Source organism: Paralichthys olivaceus, chromosome 23 (genome assembly GCF_024713975.1).
Source record: "Paralichthys olivaceus isolate ysfri-2021 chromosome 23, ASM2471397v2, whole genome shotgun sequence".
Taxonomy (NCBI): domain Eukaryota; kingdom Metazoa; phylum Chordata; class Actinopteri; order Pleuronectiformes; family Paralichthyidae; genus Paralichthys; species Paralichthys olivaceus.
The window spans coordinates 5711296-5735405 of NC_091115.1; the positions used below are offsets into that span (position 1 = coordinate 5711296).

At 41.1% G+C, this 24110-nt stretch overlaps 1 long non-coding RNA gene across 2 annotated transcripts in view; it reads left to right on the plus strand.

The window, feature by feature from the left end:
* Positions 1-24110, plus strand: part of LOC109632768 (uncharacterized) — a 194325-nt gene that overhangs the window by 142215 nt on the left and 28000 nt on the right. For both annotated transcript variants that reach the window (XR_011240229.1, XR_002202955.2), the window contains exon 5: positions 6658-6727. This is a non-coding gene — a long non-coding RNA (uncharacterized lncRNA). The remainder of the gene's footprint in view (positions 1-6657; positions 6728-24110) is intronic.

Genomic DNA, 24110 nt, shown 5'->3' on the forward strand with positions numbered 1-24110 from the left:
ATTGTAGATTATTCATTTATGGAGCTGTTGTAGAAGAGAACTCACATGGGGTTGTAGTAGGAATTGCTATCATCCATCCATCAAGATGCTTTGCATCAAATTATATCCTAAATTTGGTAAATGATTAAAAGTGGTGTACAACATTTTTGCATTTTTTACTGCATGTAAACCCAAAGACCAAAGTATCCCCGATACGAACGCTGTCATCCTGTGCTGTTGACATAATTTGGAGCAAGAGGATGCACAGTAGTGATCAGGGGATGAAGATTAACTCTAATCTGTCAATTGTGATGTTTATCCCAGTTTTTATAGCATGAAATAACTAATGTTTCCTACTTTTTTGTTTGGTCCATGTCCCAACTGCTAACATGGAATAGATGTGGTTTATGTCCTATACTGCTGCCGGCCACCAGGAGGAGATTGAGAGGATTTGGCTTCAGCTTTGGGAGAGTCTTTATGTAAATCTACCTGAATAATTGTTATTTGTGAGCTTAGTATGCAGTATTTTTGTAATAAAATAAAACATACATTCAAATACTAACAGTAACTACAGCTTAGGAGTATACAATGGCTTGAAATGCAAATACTCAAGTGAAGTACAAGTACCTTAGATTTAGGAGACGATCCAGTTGTTTATTGTGACCTTTCACTTGTCAGGCTGCGGCTTGTGATTATAGCAAGGTCAACATGTAGAGTTCAGAGGTCGGTCTGGATCAATAACCACGTTGTTTCCTGTCCTTGTCTGAATCGGCCTCAGTGCGTCCACTCTGTGTGCGGCAGATTGATCTCCAGGAAAGTGTCAACTTGTCAAACGGTCGTGTCCGTCAAAGGGCCTGTACGAGACATTCATCTTGTTCATACATGTCAGCGGTTGACACTTATGGACAAGACAAAGCCACAGTCTTTGAATTGTTTCATGATGTCCTGTAGTGGATTGCCGGTGTCTTTGCATTGATCACCCCTTTGCCAGAGATGCTCTGCGTATGAGAGTGTTATTACTGCAGCGATGAATACACAGAAATCCTGTGGTTTGCTGGCAGGACAGGTACAACGCTCTCAGTAGGTATACGCATGATGTATTTTGCAACCTAATCACATCTATCACATATCCAAAACTTGGCTGCGGAGCTGTTTGTGCACTAAATCTCTCTGGGCTTACTTTCTCATTACATTTGCTTCCCCCATTTCCACGACTTTCCCAGGTTATGGGGCTAATTCCTCACGTCTCCTCCTATATCGCCAATCTCCTTCCCCGGGTGTTAAATTATGGATGAAACCTACCTGACAAGGCACCGAGTTACATAAGCCTCCCTCCGTCCTCTCACCTGGATCCCAGCGGCTTCATTATTCTTTGTGAGGATCATTTGGCTGTGAGTAAGCCCGGCCCCGCCACATGGGTGTCGACATTAATATTTATTAGAGCGGCTTTTTTGTAGGAAGGAGATACTGATGGAAAAGAGAATAGAGGGAAACTGAAAGAAAGGATATAGAGAAAGAACATGCATGTCTGGGTGCTGGAGAGAAAGACTCAGTGTGTGTGTGTCTGTGTGTGTGTGTTGCATGTGCTGGCAATTGTGAAAGGTTCAGGCCACAGCCAAAGGTTGTGAGAGCTGGACGGACCTGACACACAGAGGACAATTCCGCCATCTGTTTCAAGCGACAGTTTTTTCTCCCGTTCTTTCCCTCTTCCTTCCTTTCTTTCTTTTTTTACTCCTTCATTTTTTTTTTTTTTCCGGGAGGAAGCTAATAGTGTGTGTTTTATCCGCGGGCTAACAGCATGGTGGGTTATTTATTCATAATTTCATACAGTGTGCCAAGAGTGTACCCTATTTCTTCTGCAGATGCTGGCATTCTCCCGGCTTTTCCCCTTCAACGGAGCATATGGAACAGGGAAATTTGGTGTCATAAAATTCAGAAGAAAAGATAAAGTTACCATAAATATTTTTTAAAAGGGAAAAAATAGGAATGATAGCGAAGACTTCTCCCCCTTTATGAAGGCCTTGTCCTATAAGTCTTCTTTTTCACTTTTGCTCAGCTCATAATGAATGCTTCCATCTTCCTTTTATATTATTATGTAGATGTATTAATATAAATCCCATCAATTTAAAAAAAAGTGTATTAAATTTATTGATTTTCTAGATTCCAGTTTTAATAGAAGCTGTTCCCACTCTGGGATCAGGTCCCGTTTTATCTATGCAGCAGTTTTTATGAGGTCTCGGATGACGAGTTGTCATTGACAATCACTTTAGCATCTCTCACCCCTGCTTCTCAGTGATTCATAATCACCTCATGTAATCGTATGCGTAACCGCAACGCCGTCTTGCACCGGCGTGTTTGCGCGGCCTTCAGACCGTGTAATCCTATTTGTTGTTTTTGGCCCCATTGGATCTCCGACCAACAAATATTCAAAGCAGACCGTCTTTTTCAACCTGTTGCGCCTCCTTCTGCACCAACAACATTCATTGACTGTAGAGAGAGAGAGAGAGAGTGTGTTTACATGTAACAATGTGACCTCATCCTGACCTGGACCAGCTGTTTATATAGATTCTCTGTAACCAGGTGTAGGTGTAGAGCAATAGCATTATAGCAAAGGTACAATGTAAATAGATATGTAAATAACACATCATTTATTTACCCTTGCTGTTCATCAAGTGTTTGTCATTTTCTGCCAGCAAAAAATAATTTAGTCCAAAAACATCACACAGGAGCAACATTCAGTTTTTAATAAATGAATGAGTTAATTAATTAATAATCCTAATAGAGTACGAGATGAAAGTGAAAAGCCTGATTTCAAGAGTATCTCTATGTTTTATTTTCAATTTAATTCCTACTCGTGTAGATGTGAGTGTAGTTTTCTAGGTGTGGTTTGTGGGGGTGAAAGTCCTCCTCAGTACCAAACAATGAACTCCACAAATTTCTAAAATCAACACACAGTAGTACTGATGCAATACTGCTTGTGACATCAAACTACCACCCGCTGGCATTTCCTTTTTTTAAAGCTCTGCGACCCTTTTTCAGTTTCTTTCAGCTAATTGCACATTGTTCTGGTTCATTGTCGTCGCTCTCGCAGCCATACATTCGGCCTCAGCAGAGACATGATTTCCGCCATAAGCCCACTGTGTGCCACCCACCAGGCAACCAAACAGAAAACCAACCAATTTTGTAATCAGTCAGTGAAAGTTGAAGTTTTTTTAATTAAATTCATTACTTTTTAGTAAGTTTCACTTTATTTTTCTGAATTTATAACACCGCATGCACAGATTAAAAAACACCACAATTCTCCGCTTGGATCACTATAAGCCTCAGAACATGCTATAAATGCAAGTGATGACTCGTTGAAAAGCCAAAGGGGAGCACGGCAGAGCAGCTTTTAAATTAAGTCTCTGGACCAAACCCTGGCTGCAGTATTGAACGTGGATTGTGGCATATACCTGAAATTTATACAACCCATCCCGTCCTGCTGCTGTGATATTTATATCAAAACATAAAAATTAGGCCATAAACTTTTAGATGTATGTTTTTTCCGGCATCATGAATTAATTCAGTTTAGAATCAATATATAATGTCCTCAAAAGAATCTAAACTAATACATAAAACACTCTGTGCTTTTAAAGCCAATCTTTTAAGTGTTTACAAAAAAGAGAATTGGTCATTGCGCATTATTTTGTCATACGCCGAGGCATTCATCCTCTCTCGCAGATGCTGAGGCATATGGGCCGACCCAAGCAACAGCCATCTTTTCTCAAGAGTGATGTGTTTCCTCTCTCCCAGCTGCTTGCCGTAGCACTCTTCCAAAAACTGTCAACAAATCAACACAGAATCGGCTCTTAACGAATCGACCCTTGTCACGCAGCCTTCAAACAGAGTGCTGCAAAGTCATTTCCCCACTTTGCCTGTAATTCTTGCTCCATTTGGGCTCACCTTTTAAATCCCAACACTCAAAAACCAGATGATTACGTATCAAAAGTTTGTGTTTTCCCTTTTTTCGAGTCTCTGAAGGTAAAAGTGCTCAGGTTTGTGGATTCCGATGTGTGACTCAGTTTTTGTTTGGGGTGATTAGCTTGATAATTATTTTATAGCCAGTAGTCAGACGTCTTCTTCCAGCTCACAGACCAGAGAAAACAAGCTTGTTTCTGCAGACGAATCATTAGCATCCACCTTCCAGCATTTGTTTTATTTTATTTTTTTGGGACAATTCGAGATGTAATTAGGTCCAATACACAATAATGTTCCACAACTTGTTCTGCACTAACAAGGCTCAAGTGAAAAATAATCATGACTCAAGTGTTTTTTTGCCTGTTTCAATTTTGAGTTCATTTTATTCAGATTCCAATGAAATACTCATATTGACTGAAATGTTGAATATGTATATGACACATTGAACAATCAAAGCCTGTTTCTGACCTGTACGGCTGCCGACCACGAAATGATTACGATGTTTTGGCTTCACTGTGATGTCGTCCATTTTAGATATAACATAACGTTCCTCTCACGAGTAAAACAACTTGAATTCCTAACAGTCATGTATCGATCACCACCAGGTGGATGGCTGCGGTATTGCTTATTAATCCCACCTCCTCCATGTTTACGATCGGGGCCTAGCTAAAAAGTCACAGTTCATGTTAAATGAGTTCAAGTGTAGTTTGGTTTAAATTAGCTATTTGATGACAAACGCTGCGAAACGTCATGATTGAGAGCAACGACTGACTTGTGACATTAGCCACCATAAGCTGCTGATTATACCAGAATAAATAACACCGTAGCAGCGTAACCCTGGGGTGTAGTGATTTAAGCCATTGTTGAATTTATTGTACATAAATTCTACAATTTCTGACATGAATGAGTTCTAAGAGTCTTTCTTTACGAGACCTGTTTAGCCTAATGCCATATACAGTGCTCTCAACCCTTGGAGCATCATATGAAAGTTGGTTAATTATTAATATTATAATAATAAGAGAGCAGTACCACCATGGGGTCTAACCTATATACAGTATATGCAATGTGATAAAGAGAGATGAATATGGATTTGACACAAACCTGACAGATTGAGGTTAGACCTTAAGCTGTGGCTAAGCTCAAGACTTGTGCAAAACTTGCACTTCAATTACTCATGTAGCGACTCGGAGTCACAGATAAAAATAGGATTGCCGAGAAGTGTTTACATTCCCGAGTAGAGGCCGCTGTGCTACATGTAGATGCAATGTATGCTGCATATTGCATAAAATCCCTGGAGCAAGTGGGGGATAAATGCAATATGTACTCAAACACCTTTGCCAGGATGAAATGAATATAAATGCAATATGGGTTATTGGTTAAAAGGTCCTGTGTTGATACCTGTGTCACAGTATCTTTCAAAGCCATCCATGCACATACGACAAGCTGGTCTGTGGAAAACCTCATCCCTCGCAGCTTCTGGCCTGGAGGACTGTAACACTGAGAGTCTCATTATAATGATATAACAGGTTCATGCCACAGGGGTTAGGGGAGCGTTCGCTTCACTTTAAACCTCCCAGCTCTGCCCTGCTGCCGCTTTGACAACACCTGAAGGTAGCCTGGAGACGGTTGTACCAGGCTTACACTATTGTTACCTTCTGAAGCATTGGCAAACGCTGGAAAGGAAACAGGAAGTGTTTGTGATCAGTCGGGTCTCCGGTGAGGGACTCAGTCAACTGAAATAAGATGAAACCACACAGGCAGACATATTGTACGTGTGAGTGAAACAAACACACCTCGCCTGTTTACAGTACATGTTTTCAGACACGCACTGAAGTCCTGACACTTTCCTGCAGTTTTGTGAAGAGGATGTATTTGAAAAACGCGAACTACACAAACTCACAAACTAGTTCCTTCATATCGATTAACTTGCAAAATGGTTGTTTCTGTTCAAAGCGCTCATCATATCACCTGGGGGGTTTGTTAAGCCTGGACCTTCCTGTGTAGCTACAGTCCTCAGTCTCTGTCAATCTCTTGCTGTGAGATATTCTGTGCACAGGGAAGTTCCACGCTGTTTATACTGAGCATAAATTACACAGGAATCATTCCTACTCTCCTGCAGCAAAGTGTTTTACAAACGGTTTCAAGTCAACCGCCACTTTGACGACTTCTTCTGTCATCTTTCTTTTTTTTTATAGATATATTTCTATTTAAATGGACAAAATGTAAATGTATATACATGTATATATTCTATTCCACATATTTGTTTTCCGTTAAAGTTGTTTTCAATTTAAACAGCCGACCATGAAATGTACATTAAAGCATTACAGTCTCTGAACCTTATTGTGTTTCATCGTGGGAAGTTAAATGTATTCATCTGCCGAGGAGAAGCCTGATCTCTATTCACATCAATTTGCATATTTCCCAATGATCTCAAACACACACACACACACACACACACAAAATATGACTGACAGCAAGTTTACCTTTTTGTCATTTCACCCTGTTTAATAACGTCTCATATCCAGGGTGCATGGTGTTTCTTTGACAGGATACGCGTTAATTAAAATCTCTGGCTCATCAGTCAACGTGTTGAGACGACATTATAACTTTATCATGCATTTAATACCAGGTGTCTGTCAAATCGATGTAATGTAACATTAAAAGCCTTTGATTTATAGTGTGAATAACAAGCTATATGTTTCCTTTATGTTCTCATTTCAGATGGACGGAGGACATTTCTGCTGAAGCTGTTGAGATGACCGGTTTCCTGCTCCTTGTGGACGTTTTTGAGGTAAAGTGAAGCCTTGTTATATTCGTCCAGACCTCCTTATCTCCATTACTTTACTTTTAAAAAATGCATGCATCCAGGTGCCCCTACAGAACTCCCACAGCTGTGGACCCCCCCCCCTCATGTGAGGCTCTGGATTCACATCAAAGATCCCCACAGTGCGTGACAAAGGGAGCTCTAACGCCATACTGAATGTATGATATCAGATTCCGATACATTATTCAAGACTCCCTCCTATACATATTCACCAATCTGGAGTCAATTGAGCTGCCAGCTTGTGCGAGATGTTGCCAACCGAACGCAGGCAGATCAGATTCTTTGAGAATCCAGTTTGAGAAAAAAGAAGTTCCATTTCTCTGTGCTTGTGTGGTTTTTCTTGAACTACCGGCCGTGAGATATTTTCCCCTTTCAAAGCTGTTAAAGCCTCAGTTATGACGCTCGTTTCATAATTTGCCCTTGAAAGCATTTATCTGCTGCACTCTTTGCAGGGACATTCACTGCTGTGCACAACGCTCGGTACAATACGCCGTGGATGAATAGTCGTGACATATTCCCGAGGAGGTAAATGTATGGTCAGTTATGATCCTCTTATTCGTGACTGATGAGACCGCAGTGCGCTGGAAAAAAAAAGTCCCAACCTTAAAAAAGATTCACAGACTTGGCTTTTGTTCCCATTTCGCATCCTCTACCTCACACTTCAAGACGGTGTGTATGTGTGCTCCACTTCCACAGCATAAATCAATATACTTTGAGCCAAATGTCAGCAATGGTTAGAGAGAAAGCAGCAGGCAGAAGAGACAAAACACGGAGAAGGCGCATTGATTCATTATATAAGGTGGTTTGTGACATTATACGGTGTATCTCCGGTCAAAAGTGTTAGTCTCCGAAAAGGGCACTTCAATTCATTTACCAGAAGGACAGGAGAAACTTTCAGGTGTTTCAAAGAGCGCATATCACACTCATCTACTCATTTCTATATTACTGTGGCTCAGAGAACTAAACGACGACAATTTAAGAAAACACATCACAAAAACATCTTTATCATTTTGAAAACACGTGCGACAAATAAAAAATATGCAGCAAATACAAATCATCCGATCACAGTGTTGAACTAAGCTTTAATCTCAAACCAAGTCCACAACAAGCATTTTTATTGTCCCCTTAGAACACTTCCTTACTGCTGCGAGTATTTGGTAGTACTGTGAGTATTTGCCTGTGTTGTGGGATTTGGCTGTGTTGTGAGTATTAATTTGTGTTCTGAGTATTTAGCTGTGTGTTGCGAGTATTTAGCTAGTGTTGCGTATTAGTTTGTGTTGAGTATGTGTTATCTATTTGAACATATTTCATGAGGTTGCAGTGTTTGTTGAGCTCTCAGGGCCACGTACTATTTTCCCTGTTTTTAACTTACATCAGATTTAACAGATACTGGGCCTCGGCGGATTGATCGCTTAGCGCTCAGCGGAGTTCATTAGCGCAGTACTTACTAGTGGCACCATGTTTTGTTTGATCAGTCATTAGCAAATAATCATTACTTCCCTTTATCTTTTGAACAGACGTATCAGGGAAGGCGTTCAGTGAGCGGAGTCTGGCCGAAGAATACTTCTTATACGTCTTTTTTTTTTTGGGATCAAAACTTATCTTCAGCGCTCGTGCTTCTGCCGAGTGCCTCGTCGCTTTATAAGATATTGAGCAGGTTGAGATAGAGGAAGTCAATGAAGAAGTGTTGTGAATCAAAGATTATTTAATTAGGAGTGGAAATAACCGAGGCTCCTCGTGTCTCCTTTCAGCCGAGCATGACATCTTTTTTCAAATCAGATTTCCAAACGGTGCTTTTAAGGCAGTCGACTGATTTGTATCACAACCGCCCTTCTTCTTCCGTGTCGTACGCAGCGTTTCGCCGATCAGCTACGCAGCGTTTCTGCTCCATATGTGTTGAGTGCTCCTCTGAATTAATCAGTTTGCATACGTAAAAGGCAGACACAGAGGAAGACCTAGACATAATTAATTAGATCTCAGTAGTAGTTGACATTGACATAGAGTAGCACTCAGCATTAATGATGTGATGTTTTACATCTGTAGCAGGATCATGCATGCATTATTTCATGTTGACTACATCTACCCCACATTAATTGGCTCATGTCTGAAAATGACAGCATCTGGAAGACTGCGTTGTATTAAACGCACTCACAAATTGCTTCTTTAATGATTCCTCTCTTAGGCTATTTCTGTTCCTCTGTTCTTTTCACCGCTTCATTTTCTGTTTTCATTCTTCTTCCTCTCCTGCAGCCCCTGTGCTTCTCTTACCCCCCCTCCCCCCCTCACCCTGCACCTGCTTTCATCATCCTTCTTCCTTTCCATCTCCAGATATTTTCCAGATATTCTCTTACATCCCCATTTACTCTCCTGTTTTCTTCATCACATCTTTCTCCATTTTTAAGAGAAGCACAGGCAGTCTAAGTGAGCACAAGCTGCAGCTACTGTGTGATTGATAAATCCCTGCTTGCCAGTGACAGGGGCCTCCTCAGCTCAAGTCACAGAACAAATTCGGCTGAAACTCCTGCTGGTGTTTATGCACGGCCACAGTTAGTTTGTTGCTCAAAAATCTCGAGACAGTTTGAGATTGTGAATGAATAGAAAAACCTGGTTTTGAATTTCTGTATTTAAAGCTGGGATAGGTAACATATTTAATAATTACTGTTGAGCAAAAAATATTAATCAAATGATCTCAACGAAAACTTGGCTCTGTTTGCAAGCTTGGTGAAATCTGGCTCGGGTCAGATCGTTTCTATTCCAACCCGTTTGGAACAAAATTAGATTCTGTTTTTTAAAAATTGATACGTAAATGAAATAAGTGAGTTTTTAAATTGACCAAAGGTTAGTACACGCTAAATTTCTCAGGTGATTGGTCTGAAAATGAGAAATATTAAATCTATTTTAATTATCATCTCTCTATTTTTATCTCTGGTGCAGAGGTTGTGTTTTTATCTTTGTTTGTCTCTGCACAGAATCCACTGAACCGATTTCCATGAAATTGAACACAGGGGTGGAGCATGACATACAGGGAGGAATCCATTAAACTTTATGTGTGGATCCAGACAAACAGGCAGATCGGGGGGGTTTCTTTCCACTGTCTTTAACAAGATAACACGTCAGCCTTGGCGGAGGTGTGTGCTTTCTCCTAATGTCCCTCCAGTTGGATCTCTGTTCGGAAACGGGACACAAAGACACCTCTTAACTGAGTGGTTGTCTTGTTGAACGTTGATAAGAACGTAATCACTGTGTAATATGTTTGATGGGGCATCATTAATAAAGCTGCAGCCTCACAAAGGACACTCTGGATGATGAGCGAGCCTGCACCAGAACAATTGTCATGCATCCATGAACTGGCATGTTAACAGAATGACTTCTGCTCTGCCACACAATGATAGGCTTTATGGGAAATTTAATAAGCCTCTATCCGTGTGTTGCCCACATGCCTTATCGCTGCCAACAGAAAAATATCCATTTGGCCTCTGACATCTTCAGAATTATGAGCCCCTCGTTATTTATGAGCCAGTCCCTCGTCTGTACCCCACATCCTACTCCAACTCACATCCTGACACACTGCATCTGTCCCCACCTCCTCCTTTTCTCTCCCTTATCCTCCTCTCCTCCTTTTCGCAAACACAAGCATCAGCCATTTAGCCAGTTGAGCCGAGGGGTCTCAGAGTAGGGGGGCCACTGATCTGGATCTGATTTAGAGAGGAGGTTAATGATATCTCTGCTCGAACAGGGGACCTGGCGGGGCCTCCTCTACTGATCTGTGTTGCAGCGGGGAAGAGGGCGGGGTTGGGGCGAGTGAAGCGGGTGTTAGCACGGGCAGGGAAGCAGCATTTACATACTTTTGTGCCAAGAGTTGATATTTAATCACCGGGCTGCCGAGATGGTGAGATCGGTTCACGTGTTGTTCCATTTGTGATCATTGTCTTCTCATGAGACCGCTGCCTTGCCGAAGGGGCCAAGGACTTTGGCAAAAGAACACCACAGCCGGCACAAGTTGCTGCTGTGCAAATGTGTTTGTGCCCAATTTTGGAGCCGTTATGTAATTATAAAATCACACCAGGCCCAAGCTTCCAATTCAGATCCTTTATTTCCTTCCATGTATGTGTCACAACCCTCTTTTTCTCCCTCGGTCTGATGAAATAATGATGAAAATAGTTTCCTGTATTCTGAACACAACCACGAGCTCTGTGAGATTGTCACCTCATCAAACCAGGTCTCATTGTTTATTTGTGACAGCAGCAGGTTTGAGTTGTTGCCTTCGGGGTGGAGGCTCTTAGGATGAAAATATACACATTCATTTACACACACACACACACTCGTGTCTCACTCAGCTCTTTTCTGCAATGACGCACAGAGAAAAGTGCCAAGAATAGAACGGTTCAGTTGCATTTCTCCCACAGCCCCTCCAGGATTAATGAACTCAATTGGGCAAAAACAATCATGTTATGTATTGTATGTTACTTAACTAGCTTATTTGGATAAGGACGTTACAAGTGTAGCACTCAGGCTCACACACACACACACACACACACACACAACTATAAACTTGGTGTTGGAAATTGAAAAAGCAGAGGATGGTTTATATATATATTTATATAAGTTTAGTTATTTCTCTCACAATCCAAAAACATGCAGACTACAGTTATGTCAATTGGGGCCTTTAAATTGTCTGTAGTTGGTGTTTTATTTCCCAGAGTAAATTATCTTCGAGTAAAGTTAGCTATCTCACTACATCTATGAAAAACAGTGACAGGAAAATGAACAAAGTGTGAATACTATTCAGCTGTAAAGGTTGTTGTCAGTCGTCTTACATAGATAGAAAATGTCAGTGAAATAAAAATGTTAGATAATTTGGCCAATTTGACTTTGCACAGTCAAACCTGTACCATATTAGAAAACTAAGAAAAACAGCAAGTGTTCACATTTGAGAGGCTGGGATTATGATTATTATCAAAAAATATAGAATTTTTGGACGAGCATTTCAAACCCAAACCACTTATTCTCCTCACCATCCCAATTTATTCTCTGTAATGGAACAGAGTCACGAAACAGTCACAGTCCAATTCAGACTGACTAGATCTGGAAATCAGCATTTCATTCTGTAAAGAAATGTCTGACGTCTACTTTTTTAAAATAATACCCCTAAGGCATAAAATGGAAAAACTTTGAGTGGAGACGTTGGGTTAGAAGTGTCAAACAGGAGAGGACAACAAACTGGCATTGACATCTTTCATCATCAAAGCGAAGGGAACAGTTTGGGGCAACTTCTATTAAACTGATTTAAATGTACTGATTAAATTAAGTCATGGAATAACTTTTAGTGGAAATATATGGAACATACACTGTCCTATACATAGAAACTTTTCATTCATCATCCTCTTTTTTAAGTAAAAAGCAGATTTGAGTTTGTTGACGTGGAAAAAAAAACTGCAACTAATTTTTGTTTTAATGTTTGACACTTCTAAAAGTGACAGTTTTTGGAATGGAGTCTGGTATCTCTGCACCTCCATGAAAGCCTCTACAGAAGGCAGCGCGCTTGATCCGAGTACATGAAAGCGCGCACCATTCGAGAAATTAAAGAAATGTTGACATGTTTTGTTCGGGATACATCCGCGCTTGAAGCTCACGTCGCGGAAGTGAAAGTGAATCTCCCCTTGTGCTTTCCTTTAAAGGGTAATTTAAGGCTAAATCACGGGGCAGAAAACCGCTGCTACGCTGGGAGTTTGAGCTTTCAAGCATGTGGCATTTCTGGCCACCGCACCCCGCTGAGTGATGCTGCGGTGTTTGTTTTGATTTGACACGTAAAGGCCTGCTGAGACATCGCTGATTTGGGGTGCGTCCTGAAGCCTCATGGGAAATACTTCAAAGTTTTAACGCTCAGAGGGCAGCGTATCGGCGGTTACCCTAAAACAATTATTTTTCATTGTACAAATCATAAGCCTCTAACGCTTTATTGTTTTTCTACTCATATCTTCTTTGATGTGAATTAATGGACACCCTCCTTCTATATGAAACACTGATTATTGGAAACTTCAGTCTAAAATTATTGGTATTGATTTCAGCCCCTCAAAGCCACATGGGTTTAACGCTACTCTTCATTGATTTTTTCTCATCCTTTTATTACTCCACCTCCGTCTTTTTTACATGTGAGTGCTGAAGAATTATTGCGTATTTGCTCTACATGCACGTTCATCGTGATGTTTGTCCGTCTTCACACCTCCCATATATTTGCCAAATGCCGTCTTGGGTAGTTTCTGTGATTTCCCCTGCACAAACGTGAGGCTGCAGATCTGATTGGGCCGGACAGAGCTGGCAGCCAGCCTGTGTATCTTAGTTAAAGGGCAGCGTGTGCATAATGCTGGCGCGGCGGAGTATCAGGGTCTATAATCTCTTCTGGAGCAGTGTCATCATGGTGGGGTCAGAGTCTCCTCTCGCCGGCACGGAGGGAGAAGGAGAGCGGAGTGGAGTTGACAGTCTGGACACCGTGGGCCATGCTTGAGTGGAGCTGCAGGCCAGCGAGGCACAAGGACAAACGACATATTGCAGCACATATTAGCATTTCTAGTTTGGCGTAGCATTTAGTGTTGGAGTTAGAAAATGATGAAACGTGCCTCGTGTGTATGATCGGCGCAGCTGAATTAGTTTGGGTGGATTTTCTCAGAGACCACGTCGGCTGACCCGAAGCAAACCGACACTTTTCCAAGCATCAGAACGAATCTGTGAATTTTGTGCTATCTGCAAAGTCTTAGGTGGGTCCATTGTTAAACCATCGCTCTGCTTAGGTTTGCTTTGAATAGGCCACCGTTACACAGCTTACACTGAAGCTTACTCTAGCACTTAGCTCAGCGCAAAAAAAACAAGAAAAGTGTTCTTGAAATAGAACTGCAACAACTGCAGATGTTCTTACAATGTCGAGAAGCCGGCCCCCGGTTGCCATATTTGTGTTTTCTCATCTTCCCATGATTACCCCCAATGAGCTGATGGTGCACTCCACCAGGCAGCGAGAACTGTACACACAGGCAGGCTTCAACCGACGCTGCTCACGCTCATGTACTCTCGAAAAATTCCCAGTTTTGCAAGTCGACAATTTAAACCGTCGCTCAGCCGCTTGTTTTTTATTCTCACTCTCACTCTTTTCCCTCCTCGTTGAGGGAGAGCTCGCTTCTTAAAATATTCATCCCCCCCCCCTCCTTGCTTCTCAACTAACTTTTTGTCAGGAGAACAATTTTTAGACTCTTCTTCTCTCTGTCTTTACAGCTTTCTCTCTTTCGCTCTCCACTGTGCGGACTGTTTTGTTTGCCCCTCCAGACTTCGGCTTTCTGTTGTTGTTATCTGGGTCAGTTTGCGATGTGGAGTTTCTCTTCAGCTTTTTCTTTCTTTCTTTTTTTTTCCTCCCCCAAAACAAAAGCGGGGTACATCTATTCTTGGTGCAACACCAGTAACAGGGGTTGTCCTCCTTTCATTGTGCTAGGTGACATGAATATTGCAAACAAGAGGACTTACTGTGTGGAAAATGAATTAGTGCTATTTTTCCACATGAAAGGGCCCTGTCAGTCTCTGTTACACGTGTGCACCTGATTTTCTTGCACCCCACCCCCTCCTGCTTCCCCTTTTTCTTCAACCTCAGCATTACAAAATGAATGATGAATGTTTTATTATATTATTTCCCTGTTTCCATACTTGCCAGGAGGTATACGCAGGAGGCATTTCGACAGTGCCTTTGTGACATTCCCCCAGGGTTCTGCAGAGAGCTGAAGCATAGCAGAAAAGATTAACGCTTGCATGTTTTGTATTATTCCTCTAAACCTTGCAAGGTGAATGTGGAAGGTCACCATTGTATACTGTGTAATAAAAAACGCCTGCCATTGGCAAGGATTAAGTTCTGTTCACTGGAATTATAATAGCTGCTAGGTACGACATACTGGGAGTGATTTGGAAAGTCTGAAATACAGAGACCTTGGTGTTAAGGTAATGGTGAGCTATGATATGCAAATCAATACTGGTGAGTCAAACTATTTTCATTTATTGAAAATGATAAAAGCTTCATTTAAGTGGTCATTTTAAGGCCTTTCAATCAGGGAAATTAAACAAATGTCTTTAGTACATTTTTCCAAATGAGCAGTTTTCAAGCTTTACCTCAAAGAAAAGAGAATATAAGTTAAGAACAGAAACACATGGAGCCCTCCACTATACACCCCCCATACATACACAAGTTGATGTAAAAGTATAATATTCTTAAAGATGAAATAAAGTGTGGTTAGATTATAATATCTATATAATCTATAAAAGTATACAAAATAAAATAAGACTTTATGAGAGAATTATTGTGATTACAGTGACACAATATATAATAAGTTAGAAATAAGTGAAAATAAAAAAGTACATGAGTGAAACTAGAAATATTAAGTGTATACAGAGTAAATTAAATTAAATCAAGTGACGTTAAATAAGTAGAAGCTCATATATAGATATATATGAGCTTCTATATATATATATACAAGATAGTAGACTAATAAAAACAAAATCATTAATTAAAATAGATAAAATAAATGAAACCCCATTAAATAGTACATGTAGACTTGTTCTATCATCATGCTGTGTAATAACTTAATACCTATAAGCAGATATACAGGATTACCTTGATGAAAGGTCAAACTTCAAGGTCAAACCATTTTAGATTAATTCCACTTTATTTTCAGTATTTCACCCGTTATGAAGTTGATCAAACTCAGCTTTCGTCTGACACGGCTAAACCCGGGGGTGACGCCGTCCGATTGATTGTGCTTATCTACAACGCTTTTTTTTCTCCCTCTCCCTCCCACACCTTCCTCTCCCTTATTGCCCGATTGCTCCACCTCACTCGATAGGTTCTATGGACTGTCAATATTTTAGTCAGAGATTAATTTCATCGCTGAATCTCGGCAACGGAAAGCTCTCGGCAATCAGATAACATTTAAAAAGCCATGCTTGACCCTGAGCGTGGCGCGGATGAAGGGAGAGGGCGGGAGAGTTAGGAGGGGGGGGGGGGTTGGGGGCATTATTGAGTCTTGCAGCTCATCACGTTCACTGCAGACTTTTTCAAGCTAATGGGATCTTCATCCTCCGGTTTGACAGAATGACCCACGCGTCCATATTAACTCATCACAGCCACATTTTCTAACCAGTCTGGCTCTGAAGTTCTTGTCGAGCAGGTACCAGACCATCCTCCACCCTCCCCACAGCTATTTAACCTGCGCTTCGGACCTATGAGCGTAATGTTGACTACTCTCGTTTTCCGGGAGCATACGGACAACATCACGTTAATCCTTTGCTAAGACCGCACGGTCAATCATATTAAATCCTAATACTTTCAAGGTGACCTCCCGGCGTGGATTCACTGGGCATATGGTCCCGTTTTTAAGCCTTGAAACAACAACGTGCAGAGATTGGAGGAGAGGAGGGGTATCTACTCCTTGTGAGTTTGCCCTTTAAATGTCTTTTGTTAATTGTTTTCCCCAAATTAAGTAGCGGATGGATTAACTCAAAGATCACACAATGTAAAAAAAGACAAAAAACATCAGCCTCAATTAGTTTCCTTTGAAATTTAGATTTTCCTCAATTAAGGCTCTATTTGTCAACCTGGAGCAGAATAAATGGGATTTCAAAGAGTCCTATTATGACAAGAGAGTGCATATCCAAACATTACAACACTTATTATTGCTCTTTTAATCATTCATTACGTTTTATGGGTGCAGTTAACCCAACAAATAGGCTGTATGGTGCTACTAAAGAATATTGATTTCTGAGACACCTATACATCATTTAGTTTCATTATCGACAATTTTCTTTTCTTTAAGAGGAATTGTCCATATTTGTGTGAGTGGGGCCTTTATCCCATCGCTGTGCGGATGATTGAGGTGTTTTTCTGCACAGTGCAGCCAAAGCCCAGGTCGTCTTGATTGACTGTGACTAAAATAATAAGGTGTTTCAGAACACACTGTACCATTGGTGTAAATATTGATTCTTGAACTTGATTTATGCTCATTCTGCCTTATGTAATCGTTAGGAGACATTCATAGCCTTTCAGGTCAGTAAATGAATTCTCCCGGCAGGTGACTACAAGCTGTGAAACAAGCTTGCCGTTGCTTTCCTTTCACGATACTTCCGTGTTAGCGTTACTGCACAATTTCTGCTCCAATGACAATGTTCACGTCACCGTCTTCGTGGCTTAAAGCCTTTTCTGTGCATGTTTGCATGTAATTGACCTGATCAACCAATCAGGAGGAGCCTGAGCACTCCACAATCCAGCTAGAGATAAGCAGATAATTTGAATACCCATCAATTCCAACTAAAAAAATTAAATGATCTCGGCTTTTACTGTGAGGCAATCATCCCTGCGGTCGCATTTTGGCATCTACAACCACGTCAACAGATATGGACGGCGGTGAATCAATCGCCAGTTGAAGTCATCAAAATGCTGTCCCACTTATAAATCAATCGATGGCCTACAAAAGGCCACCGCGGGGAGCTTCCACACCATGACAGTTCCCAGCCCAACTTTCATCGTGCCGGCTAATCAATCAGATTCCTGCAGATGGAAGCAATGACCATTGAGACGATGGCATTTGTTGTCCCAACAAACCACATTAAAGAAATTGAGTTGGGGGCTGAAAAATGCATTATTGGATGGTGACGATTTCACACCATCCGCCACTGCACAGGTCTGTTGCCGCCGTATCGATCTGTTTTCATGTGCTGCAGGTTGTTAAACGTGAATACCTAGTGATGACAGCTGGGATCACTCGGATCCTCGTCTGCATTAAACATTGTAATTCCCAGTGTTCTGCAGCTGACGATAATGGAATAGGTTTGACGTAAGTGGATGAATAATAATACAGTTTACTTAAGACTGTACAGCAGAAACACACTCTCTGGTTATATTTACAAGACTTTTCCCGATTTACTCTTACTGTAATATGGCAGTTCATTTTCTTTTTCAGATATTTCACATCTGTTGATGAACCTGGGTCCACTTTTTGGAGCTTGTCCTAAAAAAATGAGTTCTTTTGGAAAGGTTGAGCTGACGCACATTATTTGATCCATGATTCATCTGGACACGTCATCATTGAAAGCCACTTCAAATATTAAGTGCTTAATTTCACTAATTGGTTTCCGGCCTCAGCTGTAAGAGGTGTCAGCAGATCGGATTCAGCGTACATAGGTAATAAGGGGACAAGTGAATTAGTCAAATCGTCACATAGTCTTTTCAAATGGTCATCAATAAACACAACAAAATGAATCAGGAATTATCGCATAGGTGCACTGTAGTTCGGTCGAGAGGTCCTCGTGGGACCCTTCAATCATGTGCACTCACAGAGTGACTAATATAATAATCTACACCAGCAAGGAGTTGACTGATTGGACTTCACATCTCCCCGTCAGGCTTTAACAACAGCACATAACTCAAACATCTCGTACACGCTGCCCAAATACTAGATATTTCATGCCCATGATGTATTAGACAACTATTAATGATCACTGACCCACCTGCCTGGTGATTTAGACGCTGCAAGAGTGATGACTCATCGTGCTGTGAGTATGATTGATTAACTAGTTGTGTTTGGATCGGTACATTATTAAGCACTTAGTGTTGACACACCTTATGTTGATGTATTTAAATGCTTTGTAATTACCCGGAGATGTTTGTATCATAATAGTTTGCTGGCAGTAAAGTAAGAATTATCCACGTGTGATAGGATGCACAACCATGGTACTGTATATGAAAATAGACGTAGACTGCAGGTATTCATGGGACTTATATATGACAGGACTTTAAGCACCAAGATACAAACCCAGGAAGCAATCACTGGTTTTGCTGGGTCCAGAAAGTGAAGCCAATGCAGTAAAACCTGTATTCTCTCACTCAAATGACCAGCAGAGGGCGACTCCACTGGTCAGTTTCTATAGAAGTCTATGACTCTACTTCTCACTTGACTTATAACGTCAGTAAACCTTTTTATAAGGGGTTTATGTTCTCAATCCCTACTTTAAATTCTTTATTCAATACATCATGATGTTCATTTTGTAAATTGTGGTCCCATACAGAGTCAGATAGACTATAGATCCTGTACGATTGACAACCAGTACTATCCAATGGGTGCAGGTCGTAGGTGATGGTGGGCGTGTGATGTTCTCGAGATCATCACCCTGGTCTCAAGGACACCATGGTGATGTCATGGTGGGTTTCCATATGGGTACAACATAGTCCATGGAAATAAACTGATATGATTATTATCTATTATAACTGATATTTCATTGCAGACATTTTGTACTCTGCGGTTTTTATTTATAGACCCAGATTTATCCATCAGTCAAGTGACTTGAATGACTCACACTGAGAAGCCAATACTGCAGCAACCCATTGCAATAGAAAACAAAAAGCTTTAGAATCACAGAGTTGGCAGGGAACCCACTGCTGCCGAGACTGTGCCACCGCTGCTCCCCTCTCACTCTGAAACGCGGAAGATTGATGTGTTCATTTAACATTAGCCTCCAGCACCACAAAGAGGATAAGCACCTGGGCTCTAAAAATATCTTCCTTTTGAGATCATCAGAAGAAGAGAAAATCAGATGAGTGAAATTACACCGCGAATGGAGCCCCATTCATATTACGCTGTCCTGCTTGCCAGCGATCCTCTGTGTTCACAGTATCGCCTCGCTTCCTACTGAAATATTGATATTCATATGGAAATGCTACCCTTTATTAACATAATAACATAAACAAATTGGGGATTTGATTTGGGTCCAAGGAAAGAGGCGGTGGGGCACTTTTGGCAAGCTTCCTCGTCAACAGCTGTGAGTCTCAGCCCAGCATGATACTGCTTCAGTTGGAAAGCCTTTGCAGCTGTATTTTTGTCTATAAGATAATGCATGAGCGTGTGGTTTCTTGTGGGGGTAAGTACAGAGTGATATATACAGTTTCTATAAGCACGTTGTCATAGCAACAGTACCAGGCAGGGTTTACTCTATTTTTTTTTTTTCTCTTATAGTCTAAGACAAATAGCCTCAGGGAATCAAAAGCCAACAATTAACTGAGCTGCGTCAGCCATTTAAGGCTTTTCAGAATTGCATGTTAATGAAAATAGTATCACAGAGAGTGAAAAGAAATTGTTATGGCTCAACGCTGCCCTTGTTTCTGCAAAGGATTTTCATCTAAGCAGATTCCCACTCTAACATGAGTTCATTTACAATGTGTGTGTGTGTGTGTGTGTGTGTACGTGTGTGTGTGTGTGTGTGTGTTTGTGTGTGTGTGATTGCGATCCATGCAGTCGTCTCACCACAATGGAACAAGCGTACAAGTTGCTTCTATTTTGCTTAATAACCCTCGATTCCTCTCATTCCTCCAGAGATGAGGTGGCTTGTAAAGGTCACACACTTAAAATAGATTCTTCCAAGTATGGGCAAATGGCAGGACAAGGGAAAAAAGGGCATAATGAGTCCAGTGTCACTCCTTCAGAAAGCATGTTTTTTATCTTTTTATGGAGATATTATTCAGCAGCCACGTCCTTCTCACTCAGTGCTTCTCTCCATGCGAGTGAGATGGAAAGGATGAGGATGTGGTCAGTCAGTCATGTCTAAGAAGACCTTGGAGGACACCAGAGCTGTGCTGTCGCTAGTTGACAGCACGAAGCTGATAGATTGGTTCGCCCAGCAGACAAGACAAGAAAAAAAAAAGCAAGACACCATGACCACACCTGGGACCTTAAATCACACTGGAATATCATTAAGTTGATTCCTCTTGGGGACGGGCACTAATAGGTCCATTTCCCACCACTTGTGGGAAAAGTATATCAAGGTAAAATGAGAGCGAATTGTGAGACCGTGTGGATTCCTGCCAGGACATGTTGAAATGTAATTACACTGAAGACCATATGTAGAGAAAGCAGCTGCATGTGTCTGCATGGCAAAGGCATGATGAATGTGCAGTCCCAATGAAACTGGATATAAATCAGAATAGAGAGGTGAGTGTGGTTCAAGGTGGTTTCACAGCTGTACTCTGGAAAAAAAAAAAAAAGAATTCAGTTTCCTGGATTAATCAATTTATTCAATTCCTCCATAAAAATTAAAGACAATCATAATAATGTCAGACCAACAGTTGAAAAACAGACGGAGGATCAGTATCAGTAAGTGGCAGCCCATCGTGATGTCACCCATTTGTTTGAGAACTCCCAGTTTGGCATTCTGTCCCGTTACCTTTGGAAGAGCAGTGCAGGGATGAGATACTGCACACCCGCCTACACCCATTGGATGGTACTAGCTGTTTATCACTGTGTCCACGCCCCAATGCATCCAGTGCTTTATCGTCTTTTTAACTTTAAATGGGATAATATTTCACAAAATGGACATCATGTTGTTTATAAGAAGACTTGAGACTAGCGATAGAGACAATAAAGTCCTTATGAAAATGTTTACGGATGTTATTAACCAATTTAGAAGTAGAGTCATTTTCTAATAGACCTACAAAACTGACGTCTTTCTTTTCCCTGCTGGTCATTCAAGAAAGTACAGGTTTGACTCTCTCCCTCACTGTCTTCCCTTCCTCTTTGTCCATTTTTATTCTCTTTTTCAAGTCTCTTTTTTTTTAGCTTATCAGCTAGTTTTGTATGCTGATGCAATTAATCACAAAAAAAACTAGTTTTGAGTTTTCAAATAGACACGATTTCTTTGTCCGAGGTTCAAAATAACACCGGTGACTTTGTAGTCACTGCTCCCCGCAGCGTCCTGTGTTTTTCCATCATTCTTGCTCACGATCATTCGCCGACCACCACACAGACGGCAACAGACGCAGTTCCATCTGCCTCACGTGAAGGACAACTCACGGGGGTGCATTTGATTCACGTGCCCCCCGGTGAGAGGAGCCCCAGCCGTTCCACTCTTTATCCCGTTCATCCCTCCATATACCCACCGGTCCCTGTGGCATCTCGTGGAAGGGGGAAAAGAGAGGGATCAGATTTTCTAATTAGGCAGATTTTACCGTGTTCATTCTAATCCAAGCAAGTGCTGCGCCGCGTGCTCTAACGAACAGCTAAAAGACCTGTGCTGGGGTATTAGTTGCAATCTCTTCGTTACACATCTTAATTAACCCCCATCTCACCCCTGCACCACCACCATAACAGACCCCACTTTCTGATAAGATAGAATATGGAGCGGAAATCACCTGTTTGGTACCGTGAGCATGTTTTCTAATTATTTGGGAAATTCTTGAGGGACACATCAAATGTAATAAATACAACAACAGGAGAGAGTTTTCTTTGTCTCCAGGATAATGATGAAATCAAAACAAATGGGCTGAAAAATGATTTGGCTATTACAGGGATTTCGCTTTTAATCTGTTTGATTAGTTTTCAACAAAGCTGAAAACAGACTTTCTCTATCTCAAAATGCAGAATATCTGCCCTGATACATGTCACAATCAAATACACAAAAATCACTTAATATTACAGCAGAGTAGAATGTAAATATATCTCAGAGAAGCACGTTGAAATGTGTCTGAGCTGAAGCAGTTTCAGAACTGGACTAATAGCTGTATTTTGGAGTTGGCCACGTCTGCGCCACATTTGGAGGATAATCAAAGGGCCGAGGAGATTGAGGATTCTTTAACCTAACCTAATTATTCCTGACACAGACAAACAAGATGATGCCTTAAAATCTGGGAAGTAGAACAACAGAGTTATGCTGCGCGATTACAAAAGAGATGTTTTTCATGCACCGAGTGGACGGGTCAGGGCCCCTGTCAGAGCAGCATGAGAGGGCTGGTATTCAGCCTGACAATATGAGGTCCTCTTGACATTTGTGATGGATCTGCATTGTTCCCTGAATGTTTAATAACTGCTCAGTGCCTCCACTACTTTGTGCCTCAGTGTGGCACAAAGTAGATGGATGGCGTTCATGCATTTAATTGAAGCATGTGTAATTAAGTACCAAAAGGAAAATTCGATCGTTGCTTGAAAATAATGGTATTGTGGCACCACATTATTACAATATAATTAGAATTACTAAGGCAGGAGTGTTGTTGGGTTGAATCTATGTGTGTCTTTGTCGCTTGGAACCAGCAAACTCATTTATGGAACCAGCAAACGTGTTTATATGCTGCTGCTCTGCTCATTGTTAGACAGATATTTTGAAACAAGATGAAATCTATTCAATCCATCTATTCAAAAGTGGTCGGTATATTTTCTCTCATAAACTGGGACAACAGCAGATATTACAAACTAATACTAATAGTAAAAGTACATGGAGGAGATGCAGGCAAAACGTCTGAAACCAGCGAGGGTCATCCAATCAGACAAACTCCAAGCGGAGTCCAGATAACAGTCCAAAGTATAATAACACAAAATTCAGTCTAAATCGGTGAATCGAAAAAACAGGCAAGGAGCACACGAGAATCAAAGACAAAACAAGGGACATTCACGGTTAGACGACACAAGGGAAAACACGAGAGAGCACGTATCCACGGAGGCAATCTCAGAGCCCGTCGGCTATCATCTGACGACGAATTAGTCTCTGGGGGCAACAGGCAATATTTCGGGGCCTCTGGAGTAGATATTATATATCCGAGCCAAGACTCCTTCTTCTGCTGTTTAGTGATTTCTCTTTTTTTTATCAGACAGTTTATCACGTAGGCACATTTGAACAACAAGGCAATTTAAAGTGGTTTAAATAAAATATAAAAGGCGTCGTGGCAAACTGTAAAAGCAACACGAGATAATACAAAAAATAACTTAAAAGAATTAAATTCAGAATTAAAAAACGTAAGTAAGACATAAAATATTGAAAATACAACAGTGATACTTTTTTTTATGTGTTTGAGGTCCAGACAATATTTTGGCTAATTTCTATTAACAGCTATCTGTATATGAATGCAAATGGATAAAAATCTGATAGCTGGTGAATCTCAGTCAATGTTTTCGGTCTCTTTTGTGCTCGGCATGGACTGTTTACCTCGTCAAACTAGAAACTGACACCAGAAGACTTCCAACTCCAAAATCTTGTCCCTCACCTCCAGATTCTGCATATCCACCAGCAGAATCTGACACAAACATCTGCAGTCTGTATGTGTGTTGATAAGAAAGATGTGTTTGCACTGCTTCCATAACCGGGCCTGGTGGTCACTTCATCACATGTGCCGTCGCTGCTCCGATTGGTTGCTGCTCCACCCACGGTGGTCGACCAATTTCATCCAGAGTTAATTTTGCCTGCAATCACTGATAACGCTCCTTGGAAATCAAAAATAAACTCAGAGGTTCCAGTAAATCCCTGCAATGTTCTGTGGTGATACCAGGTTAGCGTCTTAGAGCAAGACACT